This window comes from Stegodyphus dumicola, chromosome 10 (genome assembly GCF_044657685.1).
Source record: "Stegodyphus dumicola isolate Sdum_Otavi_A_Nest chromosome 10, ASM4465768v1".
Taxonomy (NCBI): Eukaryota; Metazoa; Arthropoda; class Arachnida; order Araneae; family Eresidae; genus Stegodyphus; species Stegodyphus dumicola.
In genome coordinates this window covers 26,947,023-26,966,881 of record NC_140777.1, presented here as the reverse complement: position 1 = coordinate 26,966,881, position 19,859 = coordinate 26,947,023, and the positions used below count along the sequence as shown (strand labels likewise).

The 19,859-nt window shown below is 30.4% G+C and overlaps 1 protein-coding gene across 1 annotated transcript in view; it reads right to left on the bottom strand.

Annotated features, from left to right (window-relative positions):
• LOC118185654 (alpha-2C adrenergic receptor-like) overlaps positions 1-19,859 on the bottom strand; it is a 643,792-nt gene that overhangs the window by 510,762 nt on the left and 113,171 nt on the right. Inside the window, exon 2 of the mRNA XM_085824822.1 lies at positions 5,940-5,975. The gene's annotated coding sequence lies outside the window, so the exon portion shown is untranslated. The remainder of the gene's footprint in view (positions 1-5,939; positions 5,976-19,859) is intronic.

Below are 19,859 nucleotides of genomic sequence, written 5' to 3'. Positions count from 1 at the left end.
GTATAAAATTATTAACAACAATGCTAATAAATTGAATGAAGATAAAAAAAACATTGCCACTTGTTGAAGTCCTTGTATAGACAAAATGGTTATAAAAAATCGATGAAAAAATTTAAAAAAAAAAGAAAACGAGTACAAGATATCCAAAATAGGGTATATTTTGGCGCCGGTGGACCAGAAAATGAGTTAATAACTGTACAAATACCATGAATGCGCTGAAAATGGATTACGCAAAATTTCTTTAATATATATATAAATGTACATACAGACATGAATTACAAACACCATAAAACTCACTGAAAATAATCTTTTATTAATCAACATTAGGGTCCGCTAGAACACGTACAACATTTTCGATGTGCCGCCTTCTCCTGTGTACAAGACATTGGAACCGGTCTACAATGTGCTTAACGGTTGCGCGGGAACTTCCTGTCGTATTTCCAAGCTGTTGCGATGGCAACGTCATCTGTCGGCTGGGAAAGAACATGCTCTCTTCCAACATATACTAGCCTTTATTTTGTAACCGTTGATCGCAGACATACACTTGCAAATACTAATTGTTTTAAACGAAGCGGTTATTCCGTTTTGGCCTTTTTACATTTAAAGAAATCAGTTTTGTGAAAATAATAAAATCAAACTTTTTTCCTACGTTCCCTCGGTCATCACACTTAGTATACATACTTAAACTGTTATAGACTTATATATACTTAACACTTATATATACACTAATATATTCTCAACACTTGTGTATACACTTACATATACTTGAACTGACTTCTTTAAATGTAAAAGGGCCGTTTTGGGAATTTTACATTTAAAGAAGTCGGTTTTGCATAAAATAACAATATTAAACGATTTTCTTCGTTTCCTCGGTCATTACACGTAACATTTTGAAAAATACACACTTATATTTTCCAAATGTGAATAAACAATACATATATTGTGTATTATACATTACATATATTGTATATTATACATTATATTGTTAATATACAATACATGTATTGTATATTATACATTATATTGTTAATATACAATGCATGTATTGTACTTACAAAACGTACAATACAAACATATGATTCCAGTACTTTTAGTAATAATTTAGTTTCCAGTAAAATTTGTATTCTGTTACAAAGGAATTACTAAACTGGAATTTAAATATCCATATGAGCGAAATAAAACAAATATATAAAAGGAATTATTATTTAATATGTATAAATTGCTTAGCCTCTGTATGTTCCTTATAACTGTGCGTGTGTTTATTTCTCTGTAAATTAAACTCTACATATGAATGCACTATTTTCTGAAATGTCAAATTCAGTGGATAGCTATTTTACTGTTCTCCTTAGTATAAATTATGTAAACCATCCGTTATGCTCTAGCTTTCCTAATTTAATTTTCCCTTACAAATTTAATCCATTTAACTTAAATCAGATGTCAGTTTAATTTTTAATGCACTCAATAATTTAGTTTCCCATTAGTAACAATAATTAATAATTTATTCTAATAATACTTAATAGTTTACACTTCTAATAAGTGTAGTTAATAATTTAGTCTAAATTTATTATTCAACAAACTTTTAAATACCAGTGAAATAAATTAACCATATAATAAAGTGTTCGTTTCTAGTTAAACATAACTGTCCCTAGTTACATGAATAGACTTTTATCTCCTGACTGCTCGATATGATAGTAACTGAAATGAATTAAGTGACTAGAAGTTCATGATGTATTTTAAATAAAAGTATGACGATCAAAATGGTAGAACCTTTTTTGTTAGAAATGCTTTTAACAGATTATTTTCAATAGTCCAAAGGGTGTTAGCCCAGAAGGGCTATTAATATCGTTTTGGCATTTTGCGTGGAAAACTTTAAATGTCGGTTCACTTTTCAAACTGTTGCCACGAAATATTACAACCCTGTGATATATTTAAAGAAATTAAATAATGAAGAATCTGCATTAATATATGCATGTTTCTCACATTGTGATAAAACGACGCGCCACCTAGAGATACCAAATTTTGAATAACGTACGTTTCCACCCGAATATCGGCATATGGAAGCCAAAATTCGGAATTTGTTTTATTACTTATTTCATATTTTGTATAACTTATTACGAATTTTTGATTAACAAACTCAATGATTTCAAAGCAAATAATGGCAACACTGTACGAAAACAAATATCTCTAGCGCGTGAGACTGTGTATAGGAAATTCTAGATATACTCATTTTAAAATTATTTTGCGATATTGCTTTGAACAGAATTTTATTGTTTAAGTGCGAAAAACATGATAATAATAAATAAAACTAATAAATAAATAAATAAAGCTAACCCACAAAACGTTAAAAAACACCTTTTGGGAAGTAAAATAAAATCTGAAAGCATTCAGACTTTTCCCCTTTGCCTTTTTCATATAATAAAAATCATGTTTAATTTATATTATATCCAATTAATAATAGGCCCATCAGCTCATAAGACCATTTCAGTACGTAACTTGTAAAAATGTGCTCCACAAAGAAATCCTTTCTTTCAGATAGTTAGCCCATGTATACTTTGCCAAAAATAGCAAATATGACTCCACCACTGGCTGAGTAGTTATGACTGCTGAGTACCGGAATTTCAATCCAGGTTCTAACCCATTCTCGAACGGGCTGGATGCATGGTTAGTTTTAGTGGTTTTCTCCATGTGTAAAGTGAATACTACACAATTTCATTCACAACCTCCACTTTTCTTCCTCCACGATCGTATCATTCCTCATAGGCAAATATCCCTCGTGTGCTTTGCCATGATAAAAATCCAAATCCTTGCGTTTTAATGATTTAGTAATGCAGTTGTTAGTATGTTATTCTTGTAACACAAAAGCCCGGGACTTATTGTTATCATTGGCAGTAAAACCTCTGCTCGATGGCATAATTAATTACTTTAAGATATTTCGCTCTCAGACTTTTAATGGCTCTATAATAATGTCCGTAATGTGCAGAAAAATATCGGTATTATTAATACAGCTTGAAATCGCACTGAATGAAAAAACTGTGTGCGGGTTTTCTTTGTTATTTTATTTCGTCTAAAATATAAATGAACCAGTTTCTCTTAGGAAAAGCTCTATAACATATGAAACCGCCACAAGCTTTGCATTATTAATAACATTATTCGAATGGGCATTTTTATAAACATGTGTATAAATAAGATGCAATTTTAGCGTCATTTAATAATTACCTCGGCAGTGGGAGATGCATTCATTGATGCGAGGCTTAGTAATAAGTTACAATTTTCATTTTGAAAGTCTGAAAAAATTTATTTGGGTATTACAAATCATACGACGCCGAAATCTAGCAAAAGCTGTTATTTAAAAGTATTTCCATTTTTTGTCATAAAATTGCAGCATCCGATTTAAGTGTCAACTCATTTTTAATCATGGAGGAGCCATAATAATGTGCATGCGCATTATCTGCTTTAGAGTTCACGTTCTAGATTTACGCTTCTTCGTTTCTAATTAAAAAAAAGTCACTGGCTTCAGCCTCAGTTTGGAATCATCTTTTAAATTTAGAAAACCTTAACTCTACCGATTTACAGCCCATCTCAACTCGGAATCAGCTTAATCTATCAAAAATCCCATTTCGTATGACACTTTTATTTTTACTTTTTCATATGCGAATTGGACACTTTATTAATGCTTCCCTTTACTGAGCAAAAATAAAAACTGCGACAGATTTTTATGTGATGACTTTTGACACACGACACCTTGATTATTAAAAAAGTCAGGGAAAAAAGAATCATATGTGGAATTACATGGAAAGAAGAAGGGAAGGAAATGAAAAAGATTAAGCCGTATGCAGATGATTTTTGAGTCGTACAACGACAGCTAGACGAACCTCGCTAAACATTAATGGAAGATATCGATCTTTTAAATTAATGCCGCAAAGAATGTCTTCAGAAAGCTTTGCTCAAAATTGGGTCTGGTTTCAAACTTTAATCAACCCTATTTCTTAAGTTCTTCCTTTTAGTCTTTTTCCGAATCTTCGATCTTTGCATCTACAGCAACCAAATTCCTACAGTAACCAAATTCGTGATATGAAAATCATGTATCTTGATATATTTTTCTAAAAAATAATTAAGTTCATTCTTTATTTTTTATATTTTTAAAAATGTTTTTTCTTTGATTATAATGAATTAACTCCTAAGTGCTAACACTGAAATAAAAACTACCCTAGCCAGACTGAAATCCTAATAAGCAACTGAGCGCATTACCTTATGCCTGAAGTTACAAGCATACGTTTCAACATTATTTACTAAATGATCTTATGAAAAATATTTCAGGACAAGTTTCTTATATCTTGTCCAGAAGATGATTTATGGATGTGATAGCATTTTTCTCTATATTTGGTATATTTCAAGATGAAGTATTATAGGCACGATAGCAATTTTAACATATTGTATAAAAAGTAAAAATCCGCTTGAATTTGTGTATTTCTGTGTAACAAAGATATTCTAAAAGACTTTATGTCAAATTTTCTGAAAAACGGTAATTTTAATTCGTATAAATAGTTACCCTAATATATACTAAAACTTTGCAAATGCGTGTGTATACTTAAGGGTTAAGCACAATAACGTGTTAACTATTGCAGTATAAAGACAATAATGCCATTTTTCACTATTCAAAGTAAGAGCTTAATTACATTAAGCTAAAATAGATCACCCGTTGTATTTTACAAGAATAAACTGCAACTAGTGTGCTTAATTTTAACATTACATAAATAAAAGGGAAAAAAAGTTTATTTTATTAATTTTTTAGAATAATATAAATAAAAATAAATTATTATTGTTCAAATAAAAATGGATTGCGTATTTAAGCAAATAAAAAATTGCATCCATATTTAATTTTTGCCCAAAACTATGTAATTAAAAAACAAGAAAATTGCATTTTAACTGCAGAATCTTACGCAAAGTGGAATTTGATTTAGGAAAATATAAAATACTTTCATTTGCATTGCTAAATATATATTTAACTTGCAAAAGAAAACAAACCTATTTGTTAGTATTAATGTAGAATTCAAACAACAGTGTGACCTATTGCTCACAGTAACCATTTGTTAGTGTTTGAATAGGCAGTTATCTCAATTTCATCGGATATTTGGAGTGATACTGTAATAAAAATATTATAAGACAAATTTCATTCAATTTGCAAAGCTTATATACGAATTAATATGCAGTGGAAACTTCGCCTTTATCTGAAAAATTAAATCTCTGTTCATAAGTAAGAGTTTGTTAAAACAGGAGCAATCGATATTTTTAGTTGTACCAGAATCTGCTTGGCACCTGTAGGCCGGAGCGTGAAGCTTTCGGCTATATCCGTTTATGCCAGGTTTAGGAAGATCTATGAAAGTACGGATATGAATACAAACAATCTACTGTGAGAAATTATAAAAATAGCATTTTGATTGACCTAGAAATCAAAAGAAACCTATCGTTAAACAGAAGAAAGCCATTTTGACTTAGCATAATTATTTCCGTTTTGCAATTACTCTCAGTTTTTGAAAACAAGACTTGATTCTTCAAAACCTCAAAACGTTTAGCGCTTTGAACAATGTCATACACATCTCAGTAATTCGTTCTTCGCGTTTGAAAAAATATTCGGTAGTAGCTAATAAGATTTTCAGTGCTTCTTTTCATATGCTGTACCCGATATTAGCTCTTTCGTAATAACAAATGTGCTTTGAATGGACACTTTAAAATTAATTAAAATTTGCACTGCTAGAAATGACCATTTCGCCCATAACTGCAATTCAAATTATAATATTTTACAGTGTTCATCTGAATCATAAAACAATAACTTTGATACGACTTTATGACTATATGATAATTTCAGTTTGTTGTCAGTAAAATCTATTAAAAGAAACTGTATTTATCACAATGGAATTAATAACACAAAACTGACTTACCATGGCTGAGGCCGTTAAAATGTTAAACGCCTGGCTCTGAAAGAAAAGATTTAATGTTATTTATACAAATATGCATTGCACACATCAGATATTTATACAGTAAGTCATGCACTTGTATATATCACAAACATGACTACATAGTTATTGATTAATTATGTCACTAATTTCAGTGTAATAAATTTATCAAGTCTTCTGGTTATTATTCGTATGGAAAATGAAATAGCTTATGCCGTTATCACATTTCTCGCGTTCTCTGTTAATTTGCACATAACGATGTTGTTTCCGCCCTCGAAGTGATATATGATCCCAATTTGTCTTTTAATAACCTATGTCTGCCAGAATTTGCAGAAGCAGTAGCCAATCAACTGCATTAATTTCAAACGAATCACTTATAGCCATATGCATTCATCAATTACAGCTCCGAATTTACAGCTCCGAAAAACAATCATAAACTTTTACTGAGCCTTGCATTAAAATTCATATTGTCAAAAATATGTTGTATATATATATATATATATATATGTATATTCTAGCATTAAAATTCATACTGTTGAGAAATGTGATTGCATATATTTTATTAGAATAATAGATGCTATAATTATGTCTAAACATTTGTAGGGTTATAAATTAATGGAAATATTTATTCTATTTGTCACATCTAATAACGGATTTCTGTACATACAGAATGTATTTCTTAAATTTCGCCATGGAACCGGACAGTTGGCAAAAGGTAGATGATGATCCAAAGCATAAATCGAATCCAAATGGAAATATTTATGCTAAATTAAACACAAGCTCACGTATTAGACTCCTTGTCTCATTTCACACACATATAGCCATGAATCAAAAGTAGAACAATGGCGTTTTAAAATAGAAGCAAATACATTTATTACCAGTTTTAATTTTAATTGCTTCATTAAAGTTGAAGTCGTCCGTATCGGCCGTGCATTCAGACATCGGCAAATCGCCCAAACGCCTGCATCCATTTTCTACTTTTTGCTCTCCCCCATCACGTTAGTGCATTCATTGGTTTTACGAGTGCTATATGGCATACGTATGTTTTTAGAAGCTACTAAATGTAGCTCTCTTATTTGAATGCACCTTCCATCTTCTTTGTTTAGCGTCAACCTTTAGGTATTGATGCTCGCAGTTGCAATCATGCCTTAAGGAGAAACTACACACAGTGGGTGAAACCGCACAAAGATCCCCAAGAGAGAAGTAATCACTTCACTTAAATAGGTTTTTATGAAAGCTGTAGCATTCTACTGGGCATGGGCGTTCGTATATACGATCGTTACAGATGTTTGAGAGGAAGACATTTTGGCCCTTACCGATGCAAAGCAGTTAATCCATAAACTCTGACCCAGCTTTCATGTCAGTTATATGCTTTTATCAACAATGTTATACATTCAAATTCTCTTTCTCAGAGTAAACTTGTGTATCTATTTTTCTCACTTCATAGTAACTTAGTTCTTTATGAAAAGTTGGGCTCATTCCCTAGTCCACTGCCCAAACGTACCTGCGCCTTCATTGCATCAGATCTTGAACCATTTACTCTGTAAGTGCATTGTTAAGTTTTGTATTCCTTTCACATTAAAAGTTTTCACCATTTTTTTTTTTTTTAAATTTTCCATTTCTAAGTCATAAGCAGTTAAATTCCTATCTTAAAATGGACAGATATTTTAACGGATATTCTTTTACAAATTTCCCGTAATTGTACTTTTCATGAATAGGAAATGCTTTCTGTTCGCATTTAATAGTTTTATCTCTAACTCTGCTCCTCTTTTTTACTTAATTTTCATCTTAATGCAAAGATTAATAGAGCTATAAAACCAAATCAGTGGAATGCAGTGTAATTATATTTTGCAGCCTGAAGGCTACTAATGGCAATTCTTTAAGACTAGAGCCAAAATGTGATGTCAACGAATTCATAGCTTGCCAGATCATGGGAATTCAGACATTACAAAATGCCAAATTACAGTTCCAAACATTCTATTACTAGTATTAAATTTGTACGTATTTGGTTTTAATTTATATGTATAACAACTTTATGAATGGAAATTTCATTTACCTAGACGTAATTGTATAATTTACTAACACCCTTATCAGTTACAAACTGAATCATATGCATAAATAAGATGATTATGCATGTTCGTAAAAATATTGCAGATTCAATATCTACTGACTGACGGTTAGAGACTGTAATTTACGAAGTGAATCAAATAATATACGTTTTTGACTAACCAAATTGCTCGAGTAACAATGTTGGGAAAAATCAGTCAAAATTTAAAAAAAAAAATCGAGTCCTTATATTCCTACGAAATTATTCCATATCTTAAACTTCTGTGATATAACAAAAGGTTTCGAATATCCAAGGCTAATTCTGCTTTCATACTAAGACATATACTAATATTGTAAGAAATAGTTGCAATATTGGACCAAAAATACGTTAAAAGTTGTTTCTTTGCCATATTTATTAGTTTTATACAAAAATATACATATAAACTATAATAATATTGCAGTTTTGTTATGTACAAATATAAAGGAACGAACATTATAAAAAATATTACTAATAAGAGAAGTAGAATAATAATTTCTAACTGTAGGGGAAACAAAAACTGTGATATAAAACTGAAAATATTATAGAATTACAATAAAACAAAGGAATAAAACATTAATATTATACTTCCTCTAAATATCTGCATCTAAGTCCTTTATCTTACTCGTTCTCTCGTCCGACGGTTTTCGATAAATCTACTTTTACATTCCCTTACGTAAAAAGGAAGTAGTATAATCAGGAAACATTTCGAGGCTCATATTTCATAGGAAACATCCATTTTGACCGTTTCCGAATCCACTTGGAAGACTTTTCCCCATGCTGCCTGTAGGCACAGACATAATAAAGGAGTCTTTTTCCAAAACGAGTTCAAAGTGAATTTAAAAGGTATTGAAAATGAATGTATCCTGGCGTATGTATGTATTTATCTCGTATAGGCCAAAAAGGATTAGCTGTATAACGTTGAAAATTTATATTTCGATCTCCTATAACATATAGTTGTGCACACTGTTTTTTATTGCAAGCGACATTACGCATATATATGTGTTCTTTACATCAGATTTCTTATATTGCTTTTTTATTATTGTTTGTTTTTATTTCTAATAACGAATTTAATTTCGTTTCGGCTGATAATTCTTTTTCGATGCTAATATCAACGTCGTCTTCATAAATGCTTTTGTGGAAATGTAAGACGAATGTAATTAAATTTAAACTTGTTAGCGTTTTTGCTTCCTTGCTTTTTAAAGTAGTTATAATTAAATAAATACCTCAACAAAAAAAAAAATTAAATAAATACCTTTTCTAGTTCACTATGACTTTCCTTTATGAAAATTTTCAATACATTGCATAATTTCTCATGCAGTGGCGTGCCCTGATCTTAAAATGATTGCAACATAAAATTTATTGTTGCATTTGCTGTTAATAAGTTGGAATGCTTCCAACTAAATGCATCCACAGATAGCTTTATTGGTGTCAGAGCTGGTACAGCTTTAGATTTTAAAAGAAGAAGATAAATTTAGCATAACTTCTTTTTCATTTCAGTAAGAATGAATTTTTATAAAACGGCATTTTTATTGGGGGAATGTTTAAGTATCTTACCGATATTTCGTGTGTTCTTAATTATAGGAAGCAGTTCTTTGTATGTTAAACTTTCAACCTCGTTACTATTATCTTCTTCATATCCAAATAAAGTACATACTATATAATAGCAATGCAAAGGCGAGGAAAATTCCATCGAAACAGTGCAAAAAATCCCTGCTTAAAACTGAAAAAATGAAAAAAGAAACTTTTCTAAAACGTAAAATGATATTAAATTTCCCGTGACATTATTATAGGTTGGTGCTTCGAAAAGTGTAAACGATATGTAGCCTCTTTCTGGGCTTACAATTCGTAGAAACCACTTTCTGGCCATACAACAGAGCCGTCTCAAGATTGAGGCAAAAAAGTAAATGCGCACTCTATATGTATTAAACAAAAGTAAATGTATTAAATCAAAATATCATAATACTTATAACGTAATAATACCATAATTCTTAAAGTATTTTTAATCGTAGTTCTATAAATTCAGAAAAATAATATAGCCAATTATTTACAACAATCAAATGAAAATATTAAAAAATTCTTTTTTGATAAATAAGAATTAACATCGAAATGCACATTGCATTAATTTACACTCTTGCAGTTATTCCTATTGTTTTATTAATTTTAGTTTGCTAAAGCTTATTTCCCCTAATAATAACTGAAAAATTTAAATCATAATTAAAGTAATTTCCTAATTCGTGGGACCAATTTGGCACCCCTTCTAGTGATTCACCTGAGGCAAGTACCTTACTTGCCCTTGCCCCGGCTCTGCCATACAATTTAAGCTTACAGCGTGAAACGCTAAAATTGTTAATTTGTAAATGACTAAAATATCAAAATATTTAGAAAAATTTAAACTAAAGAAAATAAATTAAATACTACATTGTTTTGTTATAAATATATATGTGTCTGCACTTTCAAGTTAAAATCCAGGCACCCGTGCAGCCTATAGATTACATTTATCGGATTGGCAACTAAGATTGCACGGTCAACAAAAGGCAAGCATTAACACTGGAAGCAATTTCTTTCTTTCTTTCTTTTCTTTTTGGTGCTTTCATGAATTTTGGTTTCCATTTGAAAGCATTCTAAATTTCAAGCATTTTAGGAAACAAATTCAGTTTTTAGGTAATATTAATTAGATGATATTTACGCTTCGCCATGTGACAATGTCATTTAATTTTATTTTACTAAAGTTAACTTTAATCTTTACAGAATTGGATTAATGTTTTAATTCTTCAACTGAACAAAAGGCTTTCTAAACAAATAACAATTATTATTGTAGAGGGATTGTTTAAATGTCCTCTTATATTAATTTAATGATTGTTCTATATCAGGAAAAGTGGTACTGGGATCGATTATAAGCTTGATTAATTTCTTAAACGGAGAAGTATACTTGGTCTGAATTTTCAATACATATTTAGGCTTACAAAAATTTTTAAACATCGCATGAAACCTCTTTTTTTTCCAACTATCGACGTTGTTGAAATTTTGGATCATCTGTTCATAAACTATAGTGTACCAGCTGAAGGTATCATCAACGACCTTCACAGTACCATACATTACCACATAAGTCTTAACATAATCTTAGGGAATACATAATTATTACGACTGAAATATTTTTCTTGAAAATATAGTTAACAGAAATATTTAAATACTATATCAAAATCAGTAAAACTACATGCATTTGCTTCAAATGTAATTTTAGATTCCATCGGCAGTTGAAAGAGATACAACTGTAAAAAATATGGACAACTTAAATAACATAAACAAAAGAATATTCTACGATTCAGAAAGAAAAGCTTTAAATTAAGCAGGCTCCGCGAGATTCTATTAGCGGAATAGGCAATCACACAACAATAGAGAGAGTATTTATTTTATCTTCTTCTTGTGTGAAGTTCTTGTACAGTGAAGAGACCAGCGCATATTTTTATATGCAGAAATTTGATTTTCACATTTTACAGACATCTTGCATAATTAGCTATTTCATCATAGGCAACTGGAATTAGCTCTTCGAAATAACCCTTCATTACAACAGGCGTATGGGAGAAATGTATCAACTTTCTGAATTTCCACAATTAAAGAGCAAGTGGGAGAGTTATTATTACTCCACTAATCTAAATTAATCTTGATCCTTATACTAATAGGAGGTTTAAAAGTGTTACTATATGGTGTAAGCTTTTATATATCTAATTAAGAATCTGAAATAATCACAAGTTTTTCATTCAACAGTTATTTTTATCATTTGCCGGAAGCTATATCATTGCACAGTTTTATTTTTCATGATCGCCATTCTGCTGCATTTTATTCAGTGCCACATATACATTACAATTGTCAATCTAATAATATTTTTAATAATTCAAATTATGTACATGGTTGAATATTTAGCTAAAAATTAGAATAAAATAAAATAGTCAAGGTGTGTAACGAAAGGTTATTTGCTTTTTTTTTTTCATTCGAATAAATATTGTAGATCAATGTCGCCAAAAACGCAATAAAAGGAATTATTACAGCGCATTCCTTTTTTTATCTATATATACTTTTTCAGAAAATATGTCTTCATGTATTGATATTGTATCCACACTATAATAAAAAGAACTCCTTTCATCCTGTGACATGTAAAAAACGCAAATGTTTAGAAGACGTGTCAAAACAGCGAGGATGAATAAGCAAAGATGTGATAAGCAGCAGTTAAAGTGTACGCCACTTTGCCACTAACTTTTCGGAAAAGCTGGGATAAGCAGATAAAACTGTTGTGATATATATACATATATGTATATATACATTTTTAATTCTTTGGATAGCTATACTCGTTTAAAGAAAATTCTTCTCGAGCTGTACGTTTTTAATTTATATATTTCCCCATGGGGATTTCATTTTTTGTTCTTTCTCGTCGTATCTCGAAAAGCGGGAGTGTCGTCTATCACTAACTGAATATTTAAATTTCTAAACTTGGAACAACACGACAATGAGAGCTCGAATTTATAACCTCGTGTATAATCATGCTTTCACAGGGAGGAGACATTTTTTATCAGAGTTTGTCAGGCGCATGGTAAACTGATCGGCAAAAGTAATTTTAATTGTCTCACACGTATAAGTATGCATGCGACCGATAGGAAAGAACATGCACCTAAAATGCTCGCATTTAATTCTCGTCTCACAGTTTTAAAGCTGTGTATTCGGACAAGAAAATGAAACGTCTGTTTCTAGAATTTAATATGTTCTTAGTGTGGTCTAAGCTCTTCTTTGAATGCCGATACTGCAGCGATTCTTATTTAATATGGCCAATAGGAGGCTTACTCAAACATTAAATATATTGTTAACCACTAAACTTCGAAATCAATCACTACTTCACTTCATGATAGTGAAGGAAGACATTGTTTTCCAACTTTTTCCATTAGCATAGTCTACACAGTTTAGAGCTGTTGAGTTTAGGTAACTGTGAAGGTCATTTAAAATGCTTAAGCTGACATTCTTATATTTGGTAGAACAATTGTTATCGTCAAGTCTTACAATAAAAATTACAGAAACTTAATACCTTTAAATTTCCTTACCTCAGTTAGGAGTCGCTGCGTCCGTTTGTGATTTAAACTTAGGCTATTTTGTGAATGCCTTGTAAATTCTGGTCTTCTTAACAAATCAACTGAATTAGTTAATAAAATCAGCAGTGAATTATAATTTTTTCTCAAGGATGAATCTTAGAAGACCAAACGCTGGAGACATAATATTAGCGATATTAATGCTCCAGCTATGTCTTCTGATTGGGTATGATTTTCACGTAGATTTGGTCTAACGTAACGTCTAAGGTTTAAAAAATTATATTTATTTCTAACCATAGTTTAACATTGGTTAGTAATAAATATAATTATTTGGCATCGCTGTACTACTATTTTATTTATTTATTCCATATTTTATTTAATAAGCCATTTATCATAATATTTTATCTTTGAATAATTCAACAGATAAAAGTAAAATCAAATGCATTATTAATAATAAATATATAACTAATTAAAGATGGAAAACTTTAAAAATGGGAAAAGATTCATACACTATGCTTTTTATTTTATACCAAATGTCATTACTTAATACTTGCATTCTCGTCGTACATCGTTATAAGCTCACCATTTTAAATGACTACTTAATGTTATTGTTTGTTCGAATTTATTGAATATTTAAATGCTGACTGCCACTATATTCTTTTCTATATCGCATATACTTCATAAGAAGTAACTATTAATTATGCATATGTTTCAATTAGTCCTTTTCCGATTTAAATGTTAAGCATTATTTCTTTTTACGAATGAATTATTTCATTTCTTTATTAAAACTGCATAGTTAAATATCTTTTTGAGAACAACATTCATATCTTTCTCTTCTGTATATTTAACTTCATTTAACTGCAATTTTTATTCCTACAGATCAATTCAGTACCCAGCATTAAAATATACTGCAATAAAAGGTGACTGATTTGATTTAATATTATGCAAATATATCCTATCTTTTAATCTACTTAGGATTAGGAAATCTAATACCATCATACTCTTTAATATTACTCTGTATTTGTTTACTACAGGATCCGTTGCTCAAACAGTATAAGAGCTTTCAGTGTTGTCAGGAATAATCATTTGTATGGAAGAAAATGTTGAAGATAAATTTATTTTATTTACAAGAAAGAAACATTCTTTCTAGTAGTTTCTTCACAAAATCTAGTATATAGGACTTTACCCACGTACCAGATAAAAAATTATATATATACATATATGTACGTGTGTGTGTAATTAAATAGACATAATAATAGAATATATATATTAAATGTAAAATACTATCTTTCAAATAATACATTAATAATGGCCCTTTAACTCTTGTCTTCATTCTAAAAATATCAGAGCAATAATTTTTCTAATTGAAAAAGATCCGTCATCTAATCTGTACTGTGCATTTACCCATGAAATCTGAGCCAACATCTGGACATTAAACTATCATGTGATTTGAAATGGTACACTGCGTCGCAACTCCCGTGGGGTCTTATAGTTTGCGTAAAATAAGAAAATTAGAAATGTAACAATAAGAATAAAAATTTATGATGTTAAAATATAGGTTATAATATTGAAAATTAGTTATGTTTTGAAATTTGTTGTGATTATTCAAAATAAGTAATATGTGTGCAAAATTTTTACAATAGTGATATTGTGAACAAAGCTTTGCTTCCCTGAAAAAAATCTAATCATGTGGTTTTTCAAACACAAAAACGTTTGGACTGAAAATTTTAAAGGACTCTAAAGTATTATCAAAGTTTATATTTTGCAATTATGCAAATAATTATTTTGATCAAAATTTCAGGATTTGTATTTTTCAAATTATTTCTCTTCATTTGCTAATATTTTAGCACTTTCTCTCTCAAAAAGGCTTTTCTCTCACACAGCTACTTTCTTCTTGAAGGGGGAGGGGAATATGTAAAACATAAAATACCTATCTTTCAAAGAATAAATTAATAATGCCCCTTTAACTCCTGTCTTCATTCTAAAAATAACAGAGCATTAATTTTTCTAACTAAATTAAAAAGATCCATTATTTATCCTGTATTGCACATTTATCCACAATATCTGAACCCAATATCTGAGCATTAAACTGTCATGTGATTTGAAATGTTTAAAAAGGTTGGCGTTGCAACTTCCCTTCGTTCGTCCTTCTCTTCTGCTTATAGACGCTTATGTCGCCTTGCCGCTAGCCACGCAGATTTTACTTTTCCAATTTTCTGCCATTGTTTAAGAAATGTAAGCTGTTTGTGAAAGTTTTGCATTTCCTTTCCTAGAAGATAATCATAAATAGAAAACTAATATACACTGCGGGAAAACGTAGGACAGTTCTACATCTCTCGTTCTATTGGGCCGATTGACGAAATTCAAATTGTGTTTTTTATGTCTCGAAATAGCAACTTAGGATATATATTACATTTTTATACAGCATTGTTCTAATGTAGGTATTTGAACATAAAATCGGACTTTTTCCTGAAATGCCATGCCATTTTTTTCCCATATTTCGATTCCATGACTCACATTATGCCTAAATATTAAGTTTTGCAAAATTTGGTGCGAAAGTTACGGAGAAATTAAAAAAATTATCTTGGCATATACTATTTAGTTTGCACCAAGAATAATTCATTTGGCGAACTTCTAAATTTATAGCAATTTATTTTCCTTTCCTTTTTTAAATTACACACGAGCGGAAAATGTTAACTTTCATTACTTTCAAATAATTTTAACAAAGTGCGTAAACCACATGTCATGTTATTATCGCTTGTAACGAATATGCCAAATTTGAAACGCGCGTAAGTTCACATTATGCGTAAAATATTTAGGCATACTGTGAGTCTTAGGAAATTTTGAATAAATAACTAATTTTTTGGCAGACGTGCCTAGTAATATATCAACTATAAGCTGACGTTAAAAATTTTAGTTAGGTTGGAATGAACCTAAATTTCGAAAGGTGAAAGGAAGAATTAAGTAAGTTTAATAAAAAAAAAGAGAGATTAATAAATGTATTCCAAACTCAATTAGTATTAAAGAGGTAAAATTTTGAGGGCTAATTTTTTATAAACTACTCTTGCGAGTTTTACTGAACTCAGCAGTTTGGCATTATTTGAGTAGTAGAATGGAAATATGGAAAACATTCCGTATGCCAATCAGAAAAAGTCCGATTTTGTGTCAAAATGCCTATATTAGATCAATGCTATATATAAATCTAATACATATTCCAAGTCGCTCTTTCCAGACATAAAAAACACAAATTGAATTTCGTCAATCGGCCCAGGAGAACGGGAGGCATAGTCTTTTTTTTTTTTTTCCTCAGTGTACATAAATAGTTGCGGTCTGCACTTTTTGGATGTGGAATAACTGATGATAACACTTGATGAAGAATGAAAACACAACTAATTTTCCAGTATAAAATAGGAGAGTTCCAAAGATAACCTTACAGTCTTCGCTGAAACAATCAGCAATATGCCCTTCAGCCTATAACGGTGAAGATACCTTCACGACAGAGTGCTTAAGTACAGCTCCCGACTCGATTTTATCAGTCTCAAGCTACGCTCTGAGCTGAAAACAGTACTACTATACTCAACATACTCTCTCTTTCCACGTACAGGCATGATATATATAGCTTTATCATACCTTCGAGAATTATCCCAAGCAAAACTGCCAAGAATGCGTTCTAGAATGTTCTCGCTCCGTCTTTAGCATATCACCCTATTTTTTGGCCAAATATCTCCAAATATGCCATTTCTTGCTATATCTGACAACCCCGCTTTACCCTGCTATATTCTGGTAATTACAAAACAATTCTTTTGAAAACTATATATATATATATATGTAATGAAACTGGTCCATTAGATGTGATAAAACTGCGTTATAACAAGATGACTTGGTGAGAATAAAGTTGCAACGGATTGGCGTTGGAGAGGATTGCGTCTTGAAGACTTGAAGACTGCTGCGTAGTTAGCAAGATGACACTCGAAGAAAACAACATATAACGGTAAATTCCACACATTATTTTTCGATAATGCACATTATCGCTGTGGGTGCGCTATGCACCCCACACTTTTTTTCAGATTACATTTTAAAAAATTTAGGAAAGGAAACTTCGCATAGCTATTGGCACAGCACAAATCACCACAAGATTCGAGCGAAGAGAAGAGGAAGTTGTGCCGTAATTACCTTTTATACCGAATTCCCTTTCAGATTACGTGACACTTTAATGTACAGAGTTTGGGGTTCACATTTCATCGGTAAGTGCGTATCAGAACTGCAGGGTGACAACTATCAAGTTCTAAATGCTTTTATAAGAATATCTGATGCATAAACCGCAAGATTTCCTTTTACGGAATATTAAATTATACGCATTCTTTCCTGCATTTCATTTAAACTTAATGAATTGAATTAAATCTACTTCTTCAATAGCGCATAAACCACAATAGAATAAATGTGCTTTTTAAAATTTAGTATATTTATTTACCATAGCCATATTCTGGTGCTGGGTTCATAGCGTTACATCTCATTGATTTTATAACTCAGAATGAAAAAAAAAAAAAGTTATATAATCTATAGAATTATCTAATCGTTCCCACGTGTCCTATTCAAATGCTATAATAAATCTAAAATGATGTATAAAATATATTAAACAAATAACAAAAAAATGCCTTTTCACAGATGATTCAGCGCTGCTTAAATAATGCGCATGCGCTACTCGTAAACATTCTGCCCTATTCGAAACAGACTGGTGACTATATTTTCTGCTAATAGGAAACAATTATTTCCTCGAGTTTCATTAGAGGTGTATTTCTCATTCAATCAATTTAGTTCTCACTTCGCGGCAAGGTAAAAATAATAAAAACCCAAAATATCTTATTAAAAATTTAAAGATACAGAAAAATGTAAAACACCAAACACAGTTAAAAAAATAAAAATAAAAATAGTTTTTACAATTAAAATTATAGTTTCTACGCATAAACAAACAATTCGGCCAGCGAGCAAGAAGAGAGATTTTTTTCGGTGCACAAAACTGAAAGTATACTTTTGATCTCATTCGGCAAAAAGACACTGAAGGCATAGAAACTGATTGAATTTAATTCTCAATAATAAAACAAGACGTTAGTTTGTTGCTCAGTTTCTCTAGATTGGCAATGAATCCACTATTCCGCTAAGTTTCAAATGTAAACAACTATGGCTGCTATGGTTAAAAATTAGGCTTAGTCGCAGTTAAACAACCTTTAAACTGCTGATAATTCTACAACTATAACATGTAGGTTACCTGAAGACATAAAAACCCTAACCGGAGGATAAGAACAACATAATTCAATCATTTTAAAGCAAAAAATGCACAATTTACAAACATATAAGAATAAAGAATTGTTTTTGAGCTATCCGAGATAGATACATACGTACGCACACACTTAAAATATCTCACCTGAATCCGTTTAAAATCAGTTTTATAATTCGTTTGGAGGAAAAGAGTACTTTATTCTGTCCTTACGTACAAATGTCACCCAAAAACATTGTTAAATTGTATTCGATAGCGATCAAAATGAATATTTTACCCGAATATGATACCCGGAATTTTTCCGTGATTACAATATTTCTTTACTTCGTATACAAGGAAGTAACAACGATTTTTAAAATTTGAGTAGTCTTCGAACTATGATCGTTTTTTCTTATATTGCAACCTATTAAGCTTAAGAGCGGGAACTGAGGCAAATGGATTAGAAAATTTCATAGTGTATGTAAATGTGAATTTTGTAATTTTCTGTAAATCTGCCTGGGTAATTTTCTCAAATTCAGGCTCTTACTTAAATGCCGAATTTTAAATCCTGAAAAAGTCGCTTTTATAGCTAAAAGCGTAAAATATCTTATACTGTTCTAAAATTCTTTTTGTTTCCCATTGTTCCTAGCTTTTATCAGAATTTGATTTTTCTTTAAACATTTAAAACTCTTTCATCAGTATTTCTTGACGAGATTATAAATCGCCAATAAATAACTCAGATTTGCATTCCTACTGACTTCATTTTCAACAAACAATTTGTATCGGAAATTGTTTTTTTAGTTATTACCTTGGGAGTAAATACAATTTTTTTTCCTGGCCTATTTCATTAATTGTTTTTGTATATTGTCGCGAGTAGATTGAATTACATGAAAGTCTAATTCAGTTTATTCCAGATTGTATAACATTCCATTTTTTCCCGTTGTTAATAGATTTTCCTAGAAAGAAATTCTTTTTTTGACAGTTTAATCTTTATTCTTTCATTTTTTACGAATAAAACTGCGTTATTATTATAACAAGATGACTTGATTTCATTTTTTAGCATACGTAACGAGAGATTTGATTCATTGAATTTCTCTTTGAATAATTACATTTGATAGTTTAATAGACTGATTATGTAGGGATAGCGTTTTTAATTTTCATAGGAACTGGTTATTTAAATTTATTAATTCCATTGCCTCAGCTAATTGGAAACGCCAGAAATATAACTGGTAATGCCAGAAAAACTGGTAATATTGGTGTGAGATTCCTCCTGGCAAACTTTGAATCTGACCATTCAAAAAACCACTTTTCCTTAATTGAAATTAATATTTGTTTTATTTCTGTATTTTTATTCACTTATTTATATACTTTCCCAATTCACTTCAGGTAATTTTAATAGAATCCACTTAATTTACTTAAATATTTCAATTAATTTGATTAACTTTAAATAATTCCTAGTTCATTCTTTATCTGTTCTGTTATAATTTCATTTA